Consider the following 24,258-nt stretch of genomic DNA (forward strand, 5'->3'; position numbering starts at 1 on the left):
CTGGCGCTGACTTCTAAGGTCCTAACTATTCGATCTGGTGGAACAACGCCCTAGGGTGAAGCCTAGGTTGCCGGAACGTAGAAATGACCATAGCTTTTACACTCGTAGCAATTATTCGTTTTATACAATGGAAAAACCGTTCTATTTATTTTGTATTTTATGCTTCGGGCGTTGACTTCTAAGGCCCTAACTATTCAATCTGTTGGAGCAAAGCCCTAGGGTGAAGCCTAGGTTGCTGGGAAAGTAGAAATGACCATAAGTTTCATACTGGTTGCAATTATTCGTGTTATACGATAGAAAAACTGTTGTATTTATATTGTATTTTATGCTTCTGGCGTTGACTTCTCAGGGCCTAATTATTCGATCTGGTGGAGCAATGCCTCAGAGTTAAGACTAGGATGCCCGTAACGCCGAAATGATCGTTACTTTCACGCTTGTTGCAATTATTCCTGTTATGCGATGAAAAGACTGTTGTATTTTTATTGTATTTTATGCTTCAGGCGTGGACTTCTGAGGCCGTAGCTATTCGATGTGGTAGATGAACGCCATACAGTGAAGCCTAGGTTGCCCGGAACGTAGAAATGACCACTACATTCACACTGTTTGCAATTATTCATTTAATACGATGGAAATGCTGTTGTATTTATATCGTATTTTATGCTTCGGGCGTTGACTTCATAGGCCCTAACATTTCGATCTGGTGGAGCAACGCCCGACAGTGAAGCATAGGTTGCCCGGAACGTAGATATGACCATAACCTTCACACAGGTTGCAATTATTCGTTTTATACGGTGTAAAGGCTGTTGTATTTATTTTGTATTTTATTCTTCTGGTGTTGACTTCTTAGGACCTAACTATTCGATCTGGTGGAACAACGCCGTAGAGTGAAGCCTAGGTTGCCCGAACGTAGAAATGACCATTACTTTCACACTGTTTGCAATTATTCCTTTTATACGATGGAAAAGCTGTTGTCTTTATATCGTATTTTATGTTTCTGGCGTTGACTTCTAAGGACCTAACTATTCGATCTGGTGGAGCAACGCCCTAGAGTGAAGCCTAGGTTGCTCGGAATGTAGAAATGACCATAACTTTCACACTGATAGCAATTATTCTTTTTATACGATGGAAAAACTGTTGCATCTTCATCGTATTTTATGCTTCTGGCGTTGACTTCTTAGGCGCTAACTATTCGATCTGGCGGAGCAATGCCTCAGAGTTAAGTCTAGGATGCCCGAAACGCTGCAATGATCATTACTTTCACGCTTGTTGCAATTATTCCTGTTATACGATGAAAAGACCGTTGTATTTATATTGTATTTAAGCTTCTGGCGTTGACTTCTGAGGCCCTTGCTATTCGATGTGGTCGAAGAACGCCATAGAGTGAAACCTAGGTAGCCCGGCTCGTAGAAATGTCCACATCTTTCACACTGTTTGCAATTTTTCGTTTTATACGATGGAAAAACTCTTTTATTTATTTTGTATTTTATGCTTCGGTCGTTGACTTCTAAGGCCCTAACTATTCGATCTGGTGGAGCAACGCCCTAGAGTGCAGCCTAGATTGCCCGGAACGTAGAAATGACCATAACTTTCACACTGGTTGCTATCATTCGTTTTATATGATTGAAAAACTGTTGTATTTATTTTGTATTTTATGCTTCGGGCGTTGACTTCTAAGGCCCTAACTATTCGATCTGGTAGAGCAACGCCCTAGAGTGAAACCTAGGTTGCCCGGTACGTAGAAATGACCATAAGTTTCATACTGGTTGCAATTATTCGTTTTATACGATGGAAAAACTGTTGTATTTATATTGTATTTTATGCTTCTGGCGTTGACTTCTCCGGCCCTAACTATTCGATCTTGTGGGACAACGCCCTAGAGTGAAGCCTAGGTTGCCCGGAACGTAGAAATGACCATTACTTTCACACTGTTTGCAATTATTCCTTTTATACGATGGAACAGCTGTTGTATTTATATCGTATTTTATGCTTCTGGCGTTGACTTCTAAGGTCCTAACTATTCTATCTGGTGGGACAACGACCTAGGGTGAAGCCTAGGTTGCCCGGAACGTAGAAATGACCATAACTTTCACACTGGTTGCAATTATTTGTTTTATACGATGGAAAAGCTGTTGTATTTATATCGTATTTTATGCTTCTGGCGTTGACTTCTAAGGACCTAGCTATTCGGTCTGGTGGAGCAACGCCCTAGAGTGATGCCTAGGTTGCTCGGAATGTAGAAATGACCATAACTTTCACACTGGTTGCAATTATTCGTTTTATACGATGGAAAAACTGTTGCATCTTTATCGTATTTTGTGCTTCTGGCGTTGACTTCTTAGGCCGTAACTATTCGATCTGGTGGAGCACCGCCCTGGAGTCAAGCCTAGGTTGCCCGGAACGTAGAAATGACCACTACTATCACACTGGTTGCAAATTATTCCTGCTATACGATGGAAAAACTGTTGTATTTTTATTGCATTTTATGCTTCGGGCGTTGACTTCTAAGGCCCTAACTATTCAATCTGTTGGAGCAAAGCCCTAGGGTGAAGCCTAGGTTGCTCGGAAAGTAGAAATGACCATAAGTTTCATCCTGGTTGCAATTATTCGTTTTATACGATGGAAAAACTGTTGTATTTATATTGTATTTTATGCTTCTGGCGTTGACGTCTCCGGCCCTAATTATTCGATCTGGTGGAACAACGCCGTAGAGTGAAGCCTAGGTTGCCCGAATGTAGAAATGACCATTACTTTCACACTGTTTGCAATTATTCCTTTTATACGATGGAAAAGCTGTTGTATTTATATCGTATTTTATGCTTCTGGCGTTGACTTCGAAGGACGTAACTATTCGATCTGGTGGAGCAACGCCCTAGAGTGAAGCCTAGGTTGCTCGGAATGTAGAAATGACCATAACTTTCACACTGATTGCAATTATTCGTTTTATACGATTGAAAAACTGTTGCATCTTCATCGTATTTTATGCTTCTGGCGTTGACTTCTTAGGCCGTAACTATTCGATCCGGTGGAGCAACGCCCTGGAGTGAAACCTGGGTTGCCCGGAACGTAGAAATGACCACTACTATCACACTGGTTGCAAATTATTCCTGCTATACGATGGAAAAACTGTTGTATTTTTATTGCATTTTATGCTTCTGGCGTTCACTTCTTAGGCCCTAACTATTCGATTTGGTGGAACAACGGCCTAGGGTGAAGCCTGCGTTGCCCGGAACGTAGAAATGACCATTACTTTCACACTGTTTGCAATTATTCCTTTTATACGATGGAACAGCTGTTGTATCTATATCGTATTTTATGCTTCTGGCGCTGACTTCTAAGGTCCTAACTATTCGATCTGGTGGAACAACGCCCTAGGGTGAAGCCTAGGTTGCCTGGAACGTAGAAATGACCATAGCTTTTACACTCGTAGCAATTATTCGTTTTATACAATGGAAAAACCGTTCTATTTATTTTGTATTTTATGCTTCGGGCGTTGACTTCTAAGGCCCTAATTATTCGATCTGGTGGAACAACGCCGTGGAGTGAAGCCTAGGTTGCCCGAACGTAGAAATGACCATTATTTTCACACTGTTTGCAATTATTCCTTTTATACGATGGAACAGCTGTTGTATTTATATCGTATTTTATGCTTCTGGCGTTGACTTCTAAGGTCCAAACTATTCGATCTGGTGGAGCAACGCCCTAGAGTAAAGCCCAGGTTGCACGGAACGTAGAAATGACCATAACTTTCACACTGGTAGCAATTATTCGTTTTATACATTGGAAAAACTGTTCTATTTATATTGTATTTTATGCTTCTGGCGTTGACTTCTAAGGACCTAACTATTCGATCTGGTGGAGCAACGCCCTAGAGTGAAGCCTAGGTTGCTCGGAATGTAGAAATGACCATAACTTTCACACTGATTGCAATTATTCGTTTTATACGATTGAAAAACTGTTGCATCTTCATCGTATTTTATGCTTCTGGCGTTGACTTCTTAGGCCGTAACTATTCGATCCGGTGGAGCAACGCCCTGGAGTGAAACCTGGGTTGCCCGGAACGTAGAAATGACCACTGCTATCACACTGGTTGCAAATTATTCCTGCTATACGATGGAAAAACTGTTGTATTTTTATTGCATTTTATGCTTCGGGCGTTGACTTCTAAGGCCCTAACTATTCAATCTGTTGGAGCAAAGCCCTAGGGTGAAGCCTAGGTTGCTCGGAAAGTAGAAATGACCATAAGTTTCATACTGGTTGCAATTATTCGTTTTATACGATGGAAAAACTGTTGTATTTATATTGTATTTTATGCTTCTGGCGTTGACTTCTCCGGCCCTAATTATTCGATCTGGTGGAACAACGCCGTAGAGTGAAGCCTAGGTTGCCCGAATGTAGAAATGACCATTACTTTCACACTGTTTGCAATTATTCCTTTTATACGATGGAAAAGCTGTTGTATTTATATCGTATTTTATGCTTCTGGCGTTGACTTCTAAGGACGTAACTATTCGATCTGGTGGAGCAACGCCCTAGAGTGAAGCCTAGGTTGCTCGGAATGTAGAAATGACCATAACTTTCACACTGATTGCAATTATTCGTTTTATACGATTGAAAAACTGTTGCATCTTCATCGTATTTTATGCTTCTGGCGTTGACTTCTTAGGCCGTAACTATTCGGTCCCGTGCAGCAACGCCCTGGAGTGAAACCTGGGTTGCCCGGAACGTAGAAATGACCACTACTATCACACTGGTTGCAAATTATTCCCGCTATACGATGGAAAAACTGTTGTATTTATATTGCATTTTATGCTTCTGGCGTTCACTTCTTAGGCCCTAACTATTCGATTTGGTGGAACAACGGCCTAGGGTGAAGCCTAGGTAGCCGGGCTCGTAGAAATGTCCATATCTTTCACACTGTTTGCAATTTTTCCTTTTATACGATGGAAAAACTGTTTTATTTATTTTGTATTTTATGCTTCGGTCGTTGACTTCTAAGGCCCTAACTATTCGATCTGGTGGAGCAACGCCCTAGAGTGCAGCCTAGATTGCCCGGAACGTAGAAATGACCATAACTTTCACACTGGTTGCTATCATTCGTTTTATATGATTGAAAAACTGATGTATTTATATTGTATTTCATGCTTCTGGCGTTCACTTCTTAGGCCCTAACTATTCGATCTGGTGGAACAACGGCCTAGGGTGAAGTCTAGGTTGCCCGGAACGTAGAAATGACCATAACTTTTACACTGGTAGCAATTATTCGTTTCATACAATGGAAAAGCTGTTCTATTTATTTTGTATTTAATGCTTCGGGCGTTGACTTCTAAGGCCCTAACTGTTTGATCTGGTGGAGCAGCGCCCTAGAGTGAAGCCTAGGTTGCCTGGAACGTAGAAATGACCATCCCTTTCACACGGGTTGCAATTATTCCTGTTATAGGATGGAAAGACTGTTGTATTTTTATTGTATTTTATACTTCAGGCGTTGACTTCTCAGGCCGCAGCTATCCGGTGTGGTGGAAGAACGCCCTACAGTGAAGCCTAGGTTGCCCGGAACGTAGAAATGACCATAACTTTCACAGTGCTTGCAATTATTTGTTTTATACGATGGAAAAGCTGTAGTATTTTTATCGTATTTTATGCTTCTGGCGTTGACTTCTTAGGCCCTAACTATTCCATCTGGTGGAGCAACGCCCTAGAGTAAAGACCAGGTTGCGCGGAACGCAGAAATGACCATAACTTTCACACTGGTAGCAATTATTCGTTTGATACAATGGAAGAACTGTTCTATTTATTTTGTATTTAATGCTTCGGGCGTTGACTTCTAAGGCCCTAACTATTCGATCAGGTGGAGCAACGCCCTAGAGTGAAGCCTAGGTTGCTCGAAATGTAGAAATGACCATAACTTTCACACTGGTTGCTATCATTCGTTTTATATGATGGAAAAACTGTTGTATTTATATTGTATTTTATGCTTCTGTCGTTCACTTCTTAGGCCCTAACTATTCGATCTGGTGGAACAACGGCCTAGGGTGAAGCCTAGGTTGCCCAGAACGTAGAAATGACCATCCGTTTCACACGGGTGCAATTATTCCTGTTATAGGATGGAAAGACAGTTGTATTTTTATTGTATTTTATACTTCAGGCGTTGACTTCTGAGGCCGTAGCTATACGATGTGGTGGAAGAACGCCGTACAGTGAAGCCTAGGTTGCCCGGAACGTACAAATGGCTATAACTTTTACACTGGTAGCAATTATTCGTTTTATACGATGGAAAAGCTGTTATATTTATATTGTATTTTATGCTTCGGGCGTTGACTTCTATGGCCCTAACTATTCGATCTGGTGGAGCAACGCCCTAGAGTGCAGCCTAGATTGCCCGGTACGTAGAAATGACCATAACTTTCACACTGGTTGCTATCATTCGTTTTATATGATTGAAAAACTGTTGTATTTATATTGTATTTCATGCTTCTGGCGTTCACTTCTTAGGCCCTAACTATTCGATCTGGTGGAACAACGGCCTAGGGTGAAGTCTAGGTTGCCCGGAACGTAGAAATGACCATAACTTTTACACTGGTAGCAATTATTCGTTTTATACAATGGAAAAACTGTTCTATTTATTTTGTATTTAATGCTTCGGGCGTTGACTTCTAAGGCCCTAACTGTTTGATCTGGTGGAGCAACGCCCTAGAGTGAAGCCTAGGTTGCCTGGAACGTAGAAATGACCATCCCTTTCACACGGGTTGCAATTATTCCTGTTATAGGATGGAAAGACTGTTGTATTTTTATTGTATTTTATACCTCAGGCGTTGACTTCTGAGGCCGCAGCTGTCCGATGTGGTGGAAGAACGCCCTACAGTGAAGCCTAGGTTGCCCGGAACGTAGAAATGACCATAACTTTCACAGTGCTTGCAATTATTTGTTTTATACGATGGAAAAGCTGTAGTATTTTTATCGTATTTTATGCTTCTGGCGTTGACTTCTTAGGCCCTAACTATTCCATCTGGTGGAACAACGCCCTAGAGTAAAGACCAGGTTGCGCGGAACGTAGAAATGACCATAACTTTCACACTGGTAGCAATTATTCGTTTGATACAATGGAAGAACTGTTCTATTTATATTGTATTTAATGCTTCGGGCGTTGACTTCTACGGCCCTAACTATTCGATCAGGTGGAGCAACGCCCTAGAGTGAAGCCTAGGTTGCTCTAAATGTAGAAATGACCATAACTTCCACACTGGTTGCTATCATTCGTTTTATATGAAGGAAAAACTGTTGTATTTATATTGTATTTTATGCTTCTGTCGTTCACTTCATAAGCCCTAACTATTCGATCTGGTGGAACAACGCCGTAGAGTGAAGCCTAGGTTGCCCGGAACGTAGAAATGACCATTACTTTCACACTGTTTCCAATTGTTCGTTTTATACGATGGAAAAACTGTTGTATTTTTATTGCGTTTTATGCGTCTGGCGTTCACTTCTTAGGCCCTAACTATTGGATCTGGTGGAACAACGACCTAGGGTCAAGCCTAGATTGCCCGGAACGTAGAAATGACCATAGCTTTTACACTCGTAGCAATTATTCGTTTTATACAATGGAAAAACCGTTCTAATTATTTTGTATTTTATGCTTCGGGCGTTGACTTCTAAGGCCCTAACTATTCAATCTGTTGGAGCAAAGCCCTAGGGTGAAGCCTAGGTTGCTCGGAAAGGAGAAATGACCATAAGTTTCATACTGGTTGCAATTGATCGTTTTATACGATGGAAAAACTGTTGTATTTATATTGTATTTTATGCTTCTGGCGTTGACTTCTCAGGCCCTAATTATTCGATCTGGTGGAACAACGCCGTAGAGTGAAGCCTAGGTTGCTCGTAAAGTAGAAATGACCATAAGCTTCATACTGGTTGCAATTATTCGTTTTATACGATGGAAAAACTGTTGTATTTATATTGTATTTTATGCTTCGGGCGTTGACTTCTAATGCCCTATCTGTTAGATCTGGTGGAGCATCGCCGTAGAGTGAAGCCTAGGTTGCCCGGAACGTAGAAATGACCATAACTTTCACACTGGTTGCTATTATTCGTTTTATACGATGGAAAAAATGTTATATTTATATTGTATTTAAGCTTCTGACGTTGACTTCTGAGGCCGTTGCTATTCGGTGTGGTGGAAGAACGCCACCGAGTGAAGCCTAGGTAACCCGGATCGTAGAAATGTCCATATCTTTCACACTGTTTGCAATTTTTCGTTTTGTACGATGGAAAATCTGTTTTATTTATTTTGTATTTTATGCTTCGGGCGTTGACTTCTAAGGCCCTAACTATTCGATCTGGTGGAGCAACGCCGTAGAGTGAAGCCTACGTTGCCCGGAACGTAGAAATGACCATTACTTTCACACTGTTTGCAATTATTCGTTTTATACGATGGAAAAACTGTTGTATTTTTATTGCATTTTATGCGTCTGGCGTTCACTTCTTAGGCCCTAACTATTGGATCTGGTGGAACAACGCCCTAGGGTCAAGCCTAGGTTGCCCGGAAGGTAGAAATGACCATAGCTTTTACACTCGTAGCAATTATTCGTTTTATACAATGGAAAAACCGTTCTAATTATTTTGTATTTTATGCTCCGGGCGTTGACTTCTAAGCCCCTAACTATTGAATCTGTTGGAGCAAAGCCCTAGGGTGATGCCTAGGTTGCTCGGAAAGGAGAAATGACAATAAGTTTCATACTGGTTGCAATTATTCGTTTTATACGATGGAAAAACTGTTGTATTTATATTGTATTTTATGCTTCTGGCGTTGACTTCTCAAGCCCTAATTATTCGATCTGGTGGAACAACGCCGTAGAGTGAAGCCTAGGTTGCCCGAACGTGGAAATGTCCATTACCTTCACACTGTTTGCAATTATTCCTTTTATACGATGGAAAAGCTGTTGTATTTATATCGTATTTTATGCTTCTGGCGTTGACTTCTAAGGACCTAACTATTCGATCTGGTGGAGCAACGCCCTAGAGTGAAGCCTAGGTTGCTCGGAATGTAGAAGTGACCATAACTTTCACACTGATTGCAATTATTCGGTTTATACGATGGAAAAGCTGTTGTATTTATATCGTATTTTATGCTTCTGGCGTTGACTTCTTAGGCCCTAACTATTCCATCTGGTGGAACAACGCCCTAGAGTAAAGCCCAGGTTGCGCGGAACGTAGAAATGACCATAACTTTCACACTGGTAGCAATTATTCGTTTTATACATTGGAAAAATTGTTCTATTTATATTGTATTTTATGCTTCTGGCGTTGACTACTTAGGCCCTAACTATTCGATCTTGTGGAACAACGCCCTAGAGTGAAGCCTAGGTTGCCTGGAACGTAGAAATGACCATCACTTTCACACGGGTTGCAATTATTCCTGTTATAGGATGGAAAGACTGTTGTATTTTTATTGTATTTTATTCTCCTGGTGTTGACTTCTTAGGCCCTAACTATTCGATCTGGTGGAACAACGCCGTAGAGTGAAGCCTAGGTTGCTCGGAATGTAGAAATGACCAGAAGTTGCATACTGGTTGCAATTATTCGTTTTATACGATGGAAAAACTGTTGTATTTATATTGTATTTTATGCTTCTGGGGTTGACTTCTAAGGCCCTAAATATTCGATCTGGTGGAGCAATGCCTCAGAGTTAAGTCTAGAATGCCCGAAACGCCGAAATGATCATTACTTTCACGCTTGTTGCAATTATTCCTGTTATACGATGAAAAGACTGTTGTATTTTTATTGTATTTTATGCTTCAGGCGTGGACTTCTGAGGCCGTAGCTATTCGATGTGGTGGAAGAACGCCATACAGTGAAGCCTAGGTTGCCCGGAACGTAGAAATGACCACTACTTTCACACTGTTTGCAATTATTCATTTAATACGATGGAAATGCTGTTGTATTTATATCGTATTTTATGCATCGGGCGTTGACTTCTAAGGCCCTAGCTATTCGATCTGGAGGAGTAACGCCCTAGAGTGAAACCTAGGTTGCCCGGAACCTAGAAATGACCATTACATTCACACTGGTTGCAATTATTCCTGTTATACGATGGAAAAACTGTTGTATTTTTATTGTATTCTATGCTTCTGGCGTTTAATTCTAAGTCGCTAGCTATTTGATCTGGTGGAGCAACGACCTCGAGTGAAGCCTAGGTTGCCCGGAACGTAGAAATGACAATTACTTTCACACTGTTTGCTATTATCCATTTTGTACGATGGAAAAGCTGTTGTATTTATATTGTATTTTATCCTTCTGGCGTTGACTTCTAAGGCCGTAGCTATTAGATGTGGTGGAGCAACGCCCTAGAGTGACGCCTAGGTTGCCCGGAACGTAGAAATGACCATTACTTTTACAATGTTTGCAACTATTCATTTTATACGATGGAAAAACTGTTGTACTTATATTGTATTTTATTCTTATGGCGTTGAATTCTAAGTCCCTAGCCATTCCATCTCGTGGAACAACGCCCTAGGGTAAAGCCCAGGTTGCGCGGAACGTAGAAATGACCATAACTTTCACACTGGTAGCAATTATTCGTTTTATACGATGGAAAAACTGTTTTATTTATTTTGTATTTTATGCTTCGGGCGTTGACTTCTAAGGCCCTAACTATACGATCTGGTGGAGCAACGTCCTAGAGTGAAGCCTAGGTTGCCCGGTACGTAGAAATGACCATCACTATCAAACTGGTTGCAATTATTTGTTTTATACGATGGAAAAGCTGTTGTATTTATATCGTATTTTATGCTTCTGGCGTTGACTTCTTAGGCCTTAACTATTCCATCTGGTGGAACAACGCCCTAGGGTGAAGCCTAGGTTGCCCGGAAAGTAGAAAGGTCCATAACTTTCACACTGGTAGCAATTATTCGTTTTATACGATGGAAAAACTGTTGTATTTATTCTGAATTTTATGCTTCGGGCGTTGACTTCTAAGGCCCTAACTATTCGATCTGGTAGAGCAACGACCTAGAGTGAAGCCTAGGTTGCCTAGAACGAAGAAATGATCATTACTTTCACGCTTGTTGCAATTATTCCTGTTATGCGATGAAAAGACTGTTGTATTTTTATTGTATTTTATGCTTCAGGCGTGGACTTCTGAGTTCGTAGCTATTCGATGTGGTGGAAGAACGCCATGCAGTGAAGCCTAGGTTGACCGGAACGTAGAAATGACCACTACTTTCACACTGTTTGCAATTATTCATTTCATACGATGGAAATGCTGTCGTATTTATATCGTATTTTATGCTTCGGACGTTGACTTCTTAGGCCCTAACATTTCGATCTGGTGGAGCAACGCCCGACAGTGAAGCCTAGGTTGCCCGGAACGTAGAAATGACCATTACTTTCACACTGTTTGCAATTATTCCTTTTATACGATGGAAAAGCTGTTGTATTTATATCGTATTTTATGCTTCGGGCGTTGACATCTAAGGACCTAACTATTCGATCTGGTGGAAAAACGCCCTAGAGTAAAGCCCAGGTTGCGCGGAACGTAGAAGTGACCATAACTTTCACACTGGTAGCAATTATTCGTTTTATACATTGGAAAAACTGTTCTATTTATATTGTATTTTATGCTTCTGGCGTTGACTACTTAGTCCTAACTATTCGATCTGGTGGAGCAACGCCCTAGAGTAAAGCCTAGGTTGCTCGGAATGTAGAAATGACCATAAGTTGCATACTGGTTGCAATTATTCGTTTTATACGATGGAGAAGCTGTTGTATTTATATTGTATTTTATGCTTCTGGGGTTGACTTCTAAGGCCCTAAATATTCGATCTGGTGGAGCAATGCCTCGGAATTAAGTCTATGCCCGAAACGCCGAAATGATCATTACTTTCACGCTTGTGGCAATTATTCCTGTTATACGATGAAAAGACTGTTGTATTTTTATTGTATTTTATGCTTCAGGCGTGGACGTCTGAGGCCGTAGCTATTCGATGTGGTGGAAGAACGCCATACAGTGAAGCCTAGGTAGCCCGGAACGTAGAAATGACCACTACTTTCACACTGTTTGCAATTATTCATTTAATACGATGGAAATGCTGTTGTATTTATATCGTATTTTATGCTTCGGGCTTAGACTTCTTAGGCACTAACATTTCGATCTGGTGGAGCAACGCCCGACAGTGGAGCCTAGGTTGCCCGGAACGTAGATATGACCATAACCTTCACACAGGTTGCAATTATTCGTTTTATACGGTGTAAAGGCTGTTGTATTTATTTTGTATTTTATTCTTCTGGTGTTGACTTCTTAGGCCCTGACTATTCGATCTGGTTTAACAGCGCCGTAGAGTGAAGCCTAGGTTGCCCGAACGTAGAAATGACCATTACTTTCACACTGTTTGCAATTATTCCTTTTATACGATGGAAAAGCTGTTGTATTTATATCGTATTTTATGCTTCTGGCGTTGACTTCTAAGGACCTAACTATTCGATCTGGTGGAGCAACGCCCTAGAGTGAAGCCTAGGTTGCTCGGAATGTAGAAATGACCATAACTTTCACACTGATTGCAATTATTCTTTTTATACGATGGAAAAACTGTTGCATCTTCATCGTACTTTATGCTTCTGGCGTTGCCTTCTTAGGCCGTATCTATTCGACCTGGTGGAGCAACGCCCTGGAGTGAAACCTGGGTTGCCCGGAACGTAGAAATGACCACTACTATCACACTGGTTGCAAATTATTCCTGCTATACGATGGAAAAACTGTTGTATTTTTATTGCATTTTATGCTTCTGGCGTTCACTTCTTAGGCCCTAACTATTCTATCTGGTGGGACAACGGCCTAGGGTGAAGCCTAGGTTGCCCGGAACGTAGAAATGACCATAACTTTCACACTGGTTGCAATTATTTGTTTTATACGATGGAAAAGCTGTTGTATTTATATCGTATTTTATGCTTCTGGCGTTGACTTCTAAGGACCTAACTATTCGGTCTGGTGGAGCAACGCCCTAGAGTGAAGCCTAGGTTGCTCGGAATGTAGAAATGACCATAACTTTCATACTGGTTGGGATTATTCGTTTTATACGATGGAAAAACTGTTGTATTTATATCGTGTTTTATGCTTCTGGCGTTGACTTCTTAGGCCCTAACTATTCGATCTTGTGGAACAACGCCCTAGAGTGAAGCCTAGGTTGCCTCTAACGTAGAAATGACCATCACTTTCACACGGGTTGCAATTATTCGTGTTATAGAATGTTAAGACTGTTGTATTTTTATAGTATTTTATACTTCAGGCGTTGACTTCTGAGGCCGTAGCTATTCGATGTGGTGGAAGAACGCCATACACTGAAGCCTAGGTTGCCCGGAACGTAGAAATGACCATAAGTTTCATACTGGTTGCAATTATTCGGTTTATACGATGGAAAAACTGTTGTATTTATATTGCATTTTATGCTTCTGGGGTTGACTTCTAAGGCCCTAAATATTCGATCTGGTGGAGCAATGCCTCAGAGTTAAGTCTAGAATGCCCGGAACGTAGAAATGACCACTACTTTCACACTGTTTGCAATTATTCATTTAATACGATGGAAATGCTGTTGTATTTATATCGTATTTTATGCATCGGGCGTTGACTTCTAAGGCCCTAGCTATTCGATCTGGAGGAGTAACGCCCTAGAGTGAAACCTAGGTTGCCCGGAACCTAGAAATGACCATTACATTCACACTGGTTGCAATTATTCCTGTTATACGATGGAAAAACTGTTGTATTTTTATTGTATTCTATGCTTCTGGCGTTTAATTCTAAGTCGCTAGCTATTTGATCTGGTGGAGCAACGACCTCGAGTGAAGCCTAGGTTGCCCGGAACGTAGAAATGACAATTACTTTCACACTGTTTGCTATTATCCATTTTGTACGATGGAAAAGCTGTTGTATTTATATTGTATTTTATCCTTCTGGCGTTGACTTCTAAGGCCGTAGCTATTAGATGTGGTGGAGCAACGCCCTAGAGTGACGCCTAGGTTGCCCGGAACGTAGAAATGACCATTACTTTTACAATGTTTGCAACTATTCATTTTATACGATGGAAAAACTGTTGTACTTATATTGTATTTTATTCTTATGGCGTTGAATTCTAAGTCCCTAGCCATTCCATCTCGTGGAACAACGCCCTAGGGTAAAGCCCAGGTTGCGCGGAACGTAGAAATGACCATAACTTTCACACTGGTAGCAATTATTCGTTTTATACGATGGAAAAACTGTTTTATTTATTTTGTATTTTATGCTTCGGGCGTTGACTTCTAAGGCCCTAACTATACGATCTGGTGGAGCAACGTCCTAGAGTGAAGCCTAGGTTGCCCGGTACGTAGAAATGACCATCACTATCAAACTGGTTGCAATTATTTGTTTTATACGATGGAAAAGCTGTTGTATTTATATCGTATTTTATGCTTCTGGCGTTGACTTCTTAGGCCTTAACTATTCCATCTGGTGGAACAACGCCCTAGGGTGAAGCCTAGGTTGCCCGGAAAGTAGAAAGGTCCATAACTTTCACACAGGTAGCAATTATTCGTTTTATACGATGGAAAAACTGTTGTATTTATTCTGAATTTTATGCTTCGGGCGTTGACTTCTAAGGCCCTAACTATTCGATCTGGTAGAGCAACGACCTAGAGTGAAGCCTAGGTTGCCTAGAACGAAGAAATGATCATTACTTTCACGCTTGTTGCAATTATTCCTGTTATGCGATGAAAAGACTGTTGTATTTTTATTGTATTTTATGCTTCAGGCGTGGACTTCTGAGTTCGTAGCTATTCGATGTGGTGGAAGAACGCCATGCAGTGAAGCCTAGGTTGACCGGAACGTAGAAATGACCACTACTTTCACACTGCTTGCAATTATTCTTTTCATACGATGGAAATGCTGTCGTATTTATATCGTATTTTATGCTTCGGACGTTGACTTCTTAGGCCCTAACATTTCGATCTGGTGGAGCAACGCCCGACAGTGAAGCCTAGGTTGCCCGGAACGTAGAAATGACCATTACTTTCACACTGTTTGCAATTATTCCTTTTATACGATGGAAAAGCTGTTGTATTTATATCGTATTTTATGCTTCGGGCGTTGACATCTAAGGACCTAACTATTCGATCTGGTGGAAAAACGCCCTAGAGTAAAGCCCAGGTTGCGCGGAACGTAGAAGTGACCATAACTTTCACACTGGTAGCAATTATTCGTTTTATACGATGGAAAAGCTGTTGTATTTATATCGTATTTTATGCTTCTGGCGTTGTCTTCTTAGGCCCTAAGTATTCGATCTGGTGGTACAACGCCGTATAGTGAAGCCTAGGTTGCCCGGAACGTAGAAATGACCATAACTTTCACACTGATTGCAATTATTTGTTATATACGATGGAAAAGCTGTTGTATTTATATCGTATTTTATGCTTCTGGCGTTGACTTCTAAGGACCTAACTATTCGATCTGGTGGAGCAACGCCCTAGAGTGAAGCCTAGGTTGCTCGGAATGTAGAAATGACCATAACTATCACACTGATTGCAATTATTTGTTATATACGATGGAAAAGCTGTTGTATTTATATCGTATTTTATGCTTCTGGCGTTGACTTCTTAGGCCCTAACTATTCCATCTGGTGGAACATCGCCCTAGAGTAAAGCCTAGGTTGCGCGGAACGTAGAAATGACCATAACTTTCACACTGGTAGCAATTATTCGTTTTATACATTGGAAAAACTGTTCTATTTATATTGTATTTTATGCTTCTGGCGTTGACTACTTAGGCCCTAACTATTCGATCTTGTGGAACAACGCCCTAGAGTGAAGCCTAGGTTGCCCGGAACGTAGAAATGACCATTACTTTCACACTGTTTGCAATTATTCCTTTTATGCGATGGAACAGCTGTTGTATTTATATCGTATTTTATGCTTCTGGCGTTGACTTCTAAGGTCCTAACTATTCGATCTGGTGGAGCAACGCCCTAGAGTGAAGCCTAGGTTGCTCGGAATGTAGAAGTGACCATAACTTTCACACTGATTGCAATTATTCGTTTTATACGATTGAAAAGAAGTTGCATCTTCATCGTATTTTATGCTTCTGGCGTTGACTTCTTAGGCTGTAACTATTCGATCTGGTGGAGCAACGCCCTGGAGTGAAACCTGGGTTGCACGGAACGTAGAAATGACCACTACTATCACACTGGTTGCAAATTTTTCCTGCTATACGATGGAAAAGCTGTTGTATTTTTATTGCATTTTATGCTTCTGGCGTTCACTTCTTAGGCCCTAACTATTCGATCTGGTGGGACACCGGCCTAGGGTGAAGCCTAGGTTGCCCGGAACGTAGAAATGACCATAACTTTCACACTGGTTGCAATTACTTGTTTTATACGATGGAAAAACTGTTGTATTTATATTGTATTTTATGCTTCTGGCGTTCACTTCTTAGGCCCTAACTATTCGATCTGGTGGAACAACGCCCTAGGGTGAAGCCTAGGTCGCCCGGAACGTAGAAATGACCATAGCTTTTACACTGGTAGCAATTATTCGTTTTATACAATGGAAAAACCGTTCTATTTATTTTGTATTTTGTGCTTCTGGCGTTGACTTCTTAGGCCGTAACTATTCGATCTGGTGGAGCACCGCCCTGGAATGAAGCCTAGGTTGCCCGGAACGTAGAAATGACCACTACTATCACACTGGTTGCAAATTATTCATGCTATACGATGGAAAAACTGTTGTATTTTTATTGCATTTTATGCTTCGGGCATTGACTTCTAAGGCCCTAACTATTCAATCTGTTGGAGCAACGCCCTAGAGTGAAGCCTAGGTTACCCGGAACGTAGAAATGACCATCACTTTCAAACTGGTTGCAATTATTCGTTTTATACGATGGAAAAACTGTTGTATTTATATTGTATTTTATGGTTCTGGCGTCGACTTCATAGGCCGTAACTATTCGATCTGGTGGAGCAACGCCCTGGAGTGAAACCTAGGTTGCCCGGAACGTAGAAATGACCATAACTTTCACACAGGTAGCAATTATTCGTTTTATACGATGGAAAAACAGTTCTATTTATTTTGTACTTTATGCTTCGGGCGTTGACTTCTAAGGCCCTAACTATTCCTTCTGGTGGAACAACGCCCTAGGGTGAAGTCTAGGTTGCCCGGAAAGTAGAAATGACCATAACTTTCACACTGGTAGCAATTATTCGTTTTATACGATGGAAAAACTGTTCTATTTATTTTATACTTTATGCCTCGGGCGTTGACTTCTAAGGCCCTAACTATTCGATCTGGTGGAGCAACGCCCTAGAGTGAAGCCTAGGTTGCCCGGTACGTAGAAATGACCATAACTTTCACACTGATTGCAATTATTTGTTATATACGATGGAAAAGCTGTTGCATTTATATCGTATTTTATGCTTCTGGCGTTGACTTCTAAGGACCTAGCTATTCGGTCTGGTGGAGCAACGCCCTAGAATGAAGCCTAGGTTGCTCGGAATGTAGAAATGACCATAACTTTCACACTGGTTGCAATTATTCGTTTTATACGATGGAAAAGCTGTTGCATCTTTATCGTATTTTGTGCTTCTGGCGTTGACTTCTTAGGCCGTAACTATTCGATCTGGTGGAGCACCGCCCTTGAGTGAAGCCTAGGTTGCCCGGAACGTAGAAATGAACACTACTCTCACACTGGTTGCAAATTATTCATGCTATACGATGGAAAAACTGTTGTATTTTTATTGCATTTTATGCTTCGGGCATTGACTTCTAAGGCCCTAACTATTCATTCTGTTGGAGCAACGCCCTAGGGTGAAGCCTAGGTTGCCCGGAATGTAGAAATGACCATAACTTTCACACTGTTTGCAATTATTCCATTTATACGATGGAAAAGCTGTTGTATTTATATCGTATTTTATGGTTCTGGCGTTGACGTCTTAGGCCCTAGCTATTCGATCTGGTGGAACAACGCCGTAGAGTGAAGCCTAGGTTGCTCGGAAAGGAGAAATGACCATAAGTTTCATACTGGTTGCAATTATTCGTTTTATACGATGGAAAAACTGTTGTTATTATATTGTATTTTATGCTTCTGGCGTTGACTTCTCAGGCCCTAATTATTCGATCTGGTGGAACAACGCCGTAGAGTGAAGCCTAGGTTGCCCGAACGTAGAAATGACCATTACTTTCACACTGTTTGATATTATTCGTTTTATTTCGATGGAAAAACTGTTATATTTATATTGTATTTTTTGCTTCTGGCGTTGACTTCTTAGGCCCTAACTATTCGATCTTGTGGAAGAACGCCCTAGAGTGAAGCCTAGGTTGCCTCGATCGTAGAAATGACCATCACTTTCACACGGGTTGCAATTATTCGTGTTATAGAATGTTAAGACTGTTGTATTTTTATTGTATTTTATACTTCAGGCGTTGACTTCTGAGGCCGTAGCTATTCGATGTGGTGGAAGAACGCCATACACTGAAGCCTAGGTTGCTCGGAACGTAGAAATGACCATAAGTTTCATACTGGTTGCAATTATTCGGTTTATACGATGGAAAAACTGTTGTATTTATATTGTATTTTATGCTTCTGGCGTTCACTTCTTAGGCCCTAACTATTCGATCTGGTGGAACAACGCCCTAGGGTGAAGCCTAGGTCGCCCGGAACGTAGAAATGACCATAGCTTTTACACTGGTAGCAATTATTCGTTTTATACAATGGAAAAACCGTTCTATTTATTTTGTATTTTATGCTTCGGGCGTTGACTTCTAAGGCCCTAACTTTTCAATCTGTTGGAGCAAAGCCCTAGGGTGAAGCCTAGGTTGCCCGGAACGTAGAAATGACCATTACTTTCACACTGCTTGCATTTATTCCTTTTATACGATGGAAAAGCTGTTGTATTTATATCGTATTTTATGCTTCTGGCGTTGTCTTCTTAGGCCCTAACTATTCGATCTGGTGGAACAACGCCGTAGAGTGAAGCTTAGGTTGCCCGGAACGTAGAAATGACCATAACTTTCACAGTGATTGCAATTATTTGTTATATACGATGGAAAAGCTGTTGTATTTATATCGTATTTTATGCTTCTGGCGTTGACTTCTCCGGCCCTAATTATTCGATCTGGTGGAACAACGCCGTAAAGTGAAGCCTAGGTTGCCCGAACGTAGAAATGACCATTACTTTCACACTGTTTGCAATTATTCCTTTTATACGATGGAAAAGCTGTTGTATTTATATCGTATTTTATGCTTCTGGCGCTGACTTCTAAGGACCTAACTATTCGATCTGGTGGAGCAACGCCCTAGAGTGAAGCCTAGGTTGCTCGGAATGTAGAAATGACCATAACTTTCACACTGATTACAATTATACGTTTTATACGATTGAAAAACTGTTGCATCTTCATCGTATTTTATGCTTCTGGCGTTGACTTCTTAGGCCGTATCTATTCGATCTGGTGGAGCAACGCCCTGGAGTGAAACCTGGGTTGCCCGGAACGTAGAAATGACCACTAGTATCACACTGGTTGCAAATTATTCCTGCTATACGATGGAAAAACTGTTGTATTTTTATTGCATTTTATGCTTCTGGCGTTCACTTCTTAGGCCCTAAATATTCGATTTGGTGGAACAACGGCCTAGGGTGAAGCCTAGGTTGCCCCGAACGTAGAAATGACCATTACTTTCACACTGTTTGCAATTATTCCTTTTATACGATGGAACAACTGTTGTATTTATATCGTATTTTATGCTTCTGGCGCTGACTTCTAAGGTCCTAACTATTCGATCTGGTGGAGCAACGCCCTAGAGTGAAGCCTAGGTTGCTCGGAATGTAGAAATGTCCATAAGTTGCATACTGGTTGCAATTATTCGTTTTATACGATGGAAAAACTGTTGCATCTTTATCGTATTTTATGCTTCTGGCGTTGACTTCTTAGGCCGTAACTATCCGATCTGGTGGTGCAACGCCCTGGAGTTAAACCTGGGTTGCCCGGAACGTAGAAATGACCACTACTTTCACACTGTTTGCAATTATTCATTTAATACGATGGAAATGCTGTTGTATTTATATCGTATTTTATGCTTCGGGCGTAGACTTCTTAGGCCCTAACATTTCGATCAGGTGGAGCAACGCCCGACAGTGAAGCCTAGGTTGCCCGGAACGTAGATATGACCATAACCTTCACACAGGTTGCAATTATTCGTTTTATACGGTGTAAAGGCTGTTGTATTTATTTTGTATTTTATTCTTCTGGTGTTGACTTCTTAGGCCCTAACTATTCGATCTGGTGGAACAACGCCGTAGAGTGAAGCCTAGGTTGCCCGGAACGTAGAAATGACCATTACTTTCACACTGTTTGCAATTATTCCTTTCATACGATGGAAAAGCTGTTGTATTTATATCGTATTTTATGCTTCCGGCGTTGACTTCTTAGGCCCCAACTATTCGATCTGGTGGAACAACGCCGTAGAGTGAAGCCTAGGTTGCCCGGAACGTAGAAATGACCATTACTTTCACACTGTTTGCAATTATTCGTTTTATACGATGGAAAAACTGTTGTATCTTTATTGCATTTTATGCGTCTGGCGTTCACTTCTTAGGCCCTACCTATTGGATCTGGTGGACCAACGCCCTAGGGTCAAGCCTAGGTTGCCCGGAACGTAGAAATGACCATAGCTTTTACACTCGTAGCAATTATTCGTTTTATACAATGGAAAAACCGTTCTAATTATTTTGTATTTTATGCTTCGGGCGTTGACTTCTAAGGCCCTAACTATTCAATCTGTTGGAGCAAAGCCCTAGGGCGAAGCCTAGGTTGCCCGGAACGTAGAAATGACCATTACTTTCACACTGTTTGCAATTATTCCTTTTATACGATGGAAAAGCTGTTGTATTTATATCGTATTTTATGCTTCTGGCGTTGTCTTCTTAGGCCCTAACTATTCGATCTGGTGGAACAACGCCGTAGAGTGAAGCCTAGGTTGCCCGAACGTAGAAATGACCATTACTTTCACACTGTTTGCAATTATTCCTTTTATACGATGGAAAAGCTGTTGTATTTATATCGTATTTTATGCTTCTGGCGCTGACTTCTCAGGCCCTAATTATTCGATCTGGTGGAACAACGCCGTAGAGTGAAGCCTAGGTTGCCCGAACGTAGAAATGACCATTACTTTCACACTGTTTGATATTATTCGTTTTATTTCGATGGAAAAACTGTTATATTTATATTGTATTTTTTGCTTCTGACGTTGACTTCTTAGGCCCTAACTATTCGATCTTGTGGAAGAACGCCCTAGAGTGAAGCCTAGGTTGCCTCGATCGTAGAAATGACCATCACTTTCACACGGGTTGCAATTATTCGTGTTATAGAATGTTAAGACTGTTGTATTTTTATTGTATTTTATACTTCAGGCGTTGACTTCTGAGGCCGTAGCTATTCGATGTGGTGGAAGAACGCCATACACTGAAGCCTAGGTTGCTCGGAACGTAGAAATGACCATAAGTTTCATACTGGTTGCAATTATTCGGTTTATACGATGGAAAAACTGTTGTATTTATATTGTATTTTATGCTTCTGGCGTTCACTTCTTAGGCCCTAACTATTCGATCTGGTGGAACAACGCCCTAGGGTGAAGCCTAGGTCGCCCGGAACGTAGAAATGACCATAGCTTTTACACTGGTAGCAATTATTCGTTTTATACAATGGAAAAACCGTTCTATTTATTTTGTATTTTATGCTTCGGGCGTTGACTTCTAAGGCCCTAACTATTCAATCTGTTGGAGCAAAGCCCTAGGGTGAAGCCTAGGTTGCCCGGAACGTAGAAATGACCATTACTTTCACACTGCTTGCATTTATTCCTTTTATACGATGGAAAAGCTGTTGTATTTATATCGTATTTTATGCTTCTGGCGTTGCCTTCTTAGGCCCTAACTATTCGATCTGGTGGAACAACGCCGTAGAGTGAAGCCTAGGTTGCCCGGAACGTAGAAATGACCATAACTTTCACAGTGATTGCAATTATTTGTTATATACGATGGAAAAGCTGTTGTATTTATATCGTATTTTATGCTTCTGGCGTTGACTTCTCCGGCCCTAATTATTCGATCTGGTGGAACAACGCCGTAAAGTGAAGCCTAGGTTGCCCGAACGTAGAAATGACCATTACTTTCACACTGCTTGCATTTATTCCTTTTATACGATGGAAAAGCTGTTGTATTTATATCGTATTTTATGCTTCTGGCGTTGCCTTCTTAGGCCCTAACTATTCGATCTGGTGGAGCAACGCCCTGGAGTGAAACCTGGGTTGCCCGGAACGTAGAAATGACCACTACTATCACACTGGTTGCAAATTATTCCTGCTATACGATGGAAAAACTGTTGTATTTTTATTGCATTTTATGCTTCTGGCGTTCACTTCTTAGGCCCTAAATATTCGATTTGGTGGAACAACGGCCTAGGGTGAAGCCTAGGTTGCCCGGAACGTAGAAATGACCATTACTTTCACACTGTTTGCAATTATTCCTTTTATACGATGGAACAGCTGTTGTATTTATATCGTATTTTATGCTTCTGGCGCTGACTTCTAAGGTCCTAACTATTCGATCTGGTGGAGCAACGCCCTAGAGTGAAGCCTAGGTTGCTCGGAATGTAGAAATGTCCATAAGTTGCATACTGGTTGCAATTATTCGTTTTATACGATGGAAAAACTGTTGCATCTTTATCGTATTTTATGCTTCTGGCGTTGACTTCTTAGGCCGTAGCTATCCGATCTGGTGGTGCAACGCCCTGGAGTTAAACCTGGGTTGCCCGGAACGTAGAAATGACCACTACTTTCACACTGTTTGCAATTATTCATTTAATACGATGGAAATGCTGTTGTATTTATATCGTATTTTATGCTTCGGGCGTAGACTTCTTAGGCCCTAACATTTCGATCAGGTGGAGCAACGCCCGACAGTGAAGCCTAGGTTGCCCGGAACGTAGATATGACCATAACCTTCACACAGGTTGCAATTATTCGTTTTAGACGGTGTAAAGGCTGTTGTATTTATTTTGTATTTTATTCTTCTGGTGTTGACTTCTTAGGCCCTAACTATTCGATCTGGTGGAACAACGCCGTAGAGTGAAGCCTAGGTTGCCCGGAACGTAGAAATGACCATTACTTTCACACAGGTTGCAATGATTCGTTTTATACGGTGTAAAGGCTGTTGTATTTATTTTGTATTTTATTCTTCTGGTGTTGACTTCTTAGGCCCTAACTATTGGATCTGGTGGAACAACGCCCTAGGGTCAAGCCTAGGTTGCCCGGAACGTAGAAATGACCATAGCTTTTACACTCGTAGCAATTATTCGTTTTATACAATGGAAAAACCGTTCTAATTATTTTGTATTTTATGCTTCGGGCGTTGACTTCTAAGGCCCTAACTATTCAATCTGTTGGAGCAAAGCCCTAGGGTGAAGCCTAGGTTGCTCGGAAAGGAGAAATGACCATAAGTTTCATACTGATTGCAATTATTCGTTTTATACGATGGAAAAACTGTTGTATTTATATTGTATTTTATGCTTCTGGCGTTGACTTCTCAGGCCCTAATTATTCGATCTGGTGGAACAACGCCGTAGAGTGAAGCCTAGGTTGCCCGAACGTAGAAATGACCATTACTTTCACACTGTTTGCTATTATTCGTTTTATACGATGGAAAAACTGTTCTATTTATTTTATATTTTATGCTTCGGGCGTTGACTTCTAAGGCCCTAACTACACGATCTGGTGGAGCAACGCCCTAGAGTGAAGCCTAGGCTGCCCGGTACGTAGAAATAACCATCACTATCAAACTGGTTGCAATTATTTGTTTTATACGATGGAAAAGCTGTTGTATTTATATCGTATTTTATGCTTCTGGCGTTGACTTCTTAGGCCCTAACTATTCGATCTGGTGGAACAACGCCCTAGGGTGAAGCCTAGGTCGCCCGGAACGTAGAAATGACCATAGCTTTTACACTGGTAGCAATTATTCGTTTTATACAATGGAAAAACCGTTCCATTTATTTTGTATTTTATGCTTCGGGCGTTGACTTCTAAGGCCCTAACTATTCAATCTGTTGGAGCAAAGCCCTAGGGCGAAGCCTTGGTTGCCCGGAACGTAGAAATGACCATAACTTTCACACTGGTAGCAATTATTCGTTTTATACAGTGGAAAAACTGTTCTATTTATATTGTATTTTATGCTTCTGGCGTTGACTACTTAGGCCCTAACTATT

Source organism: Calliopsis andreniformis, unplaced genomic scaffold (genome assembly GCF_051401765.1).
Source record: "Calliopsis andreniformis isolate RMS-2024a unplaced genomic scaffold, iyCalAndr_principal scaffold0007, whole genome shotgun sequence".
In the NCBI taxonomy this organism is placed as follows: domain Eukaryota; kingdom Metazoa; phylum Arthropoda; class Insecta; order Hymenoptera; family Andrenidae; genus Calliopsis; species Calliopsis andreniformis.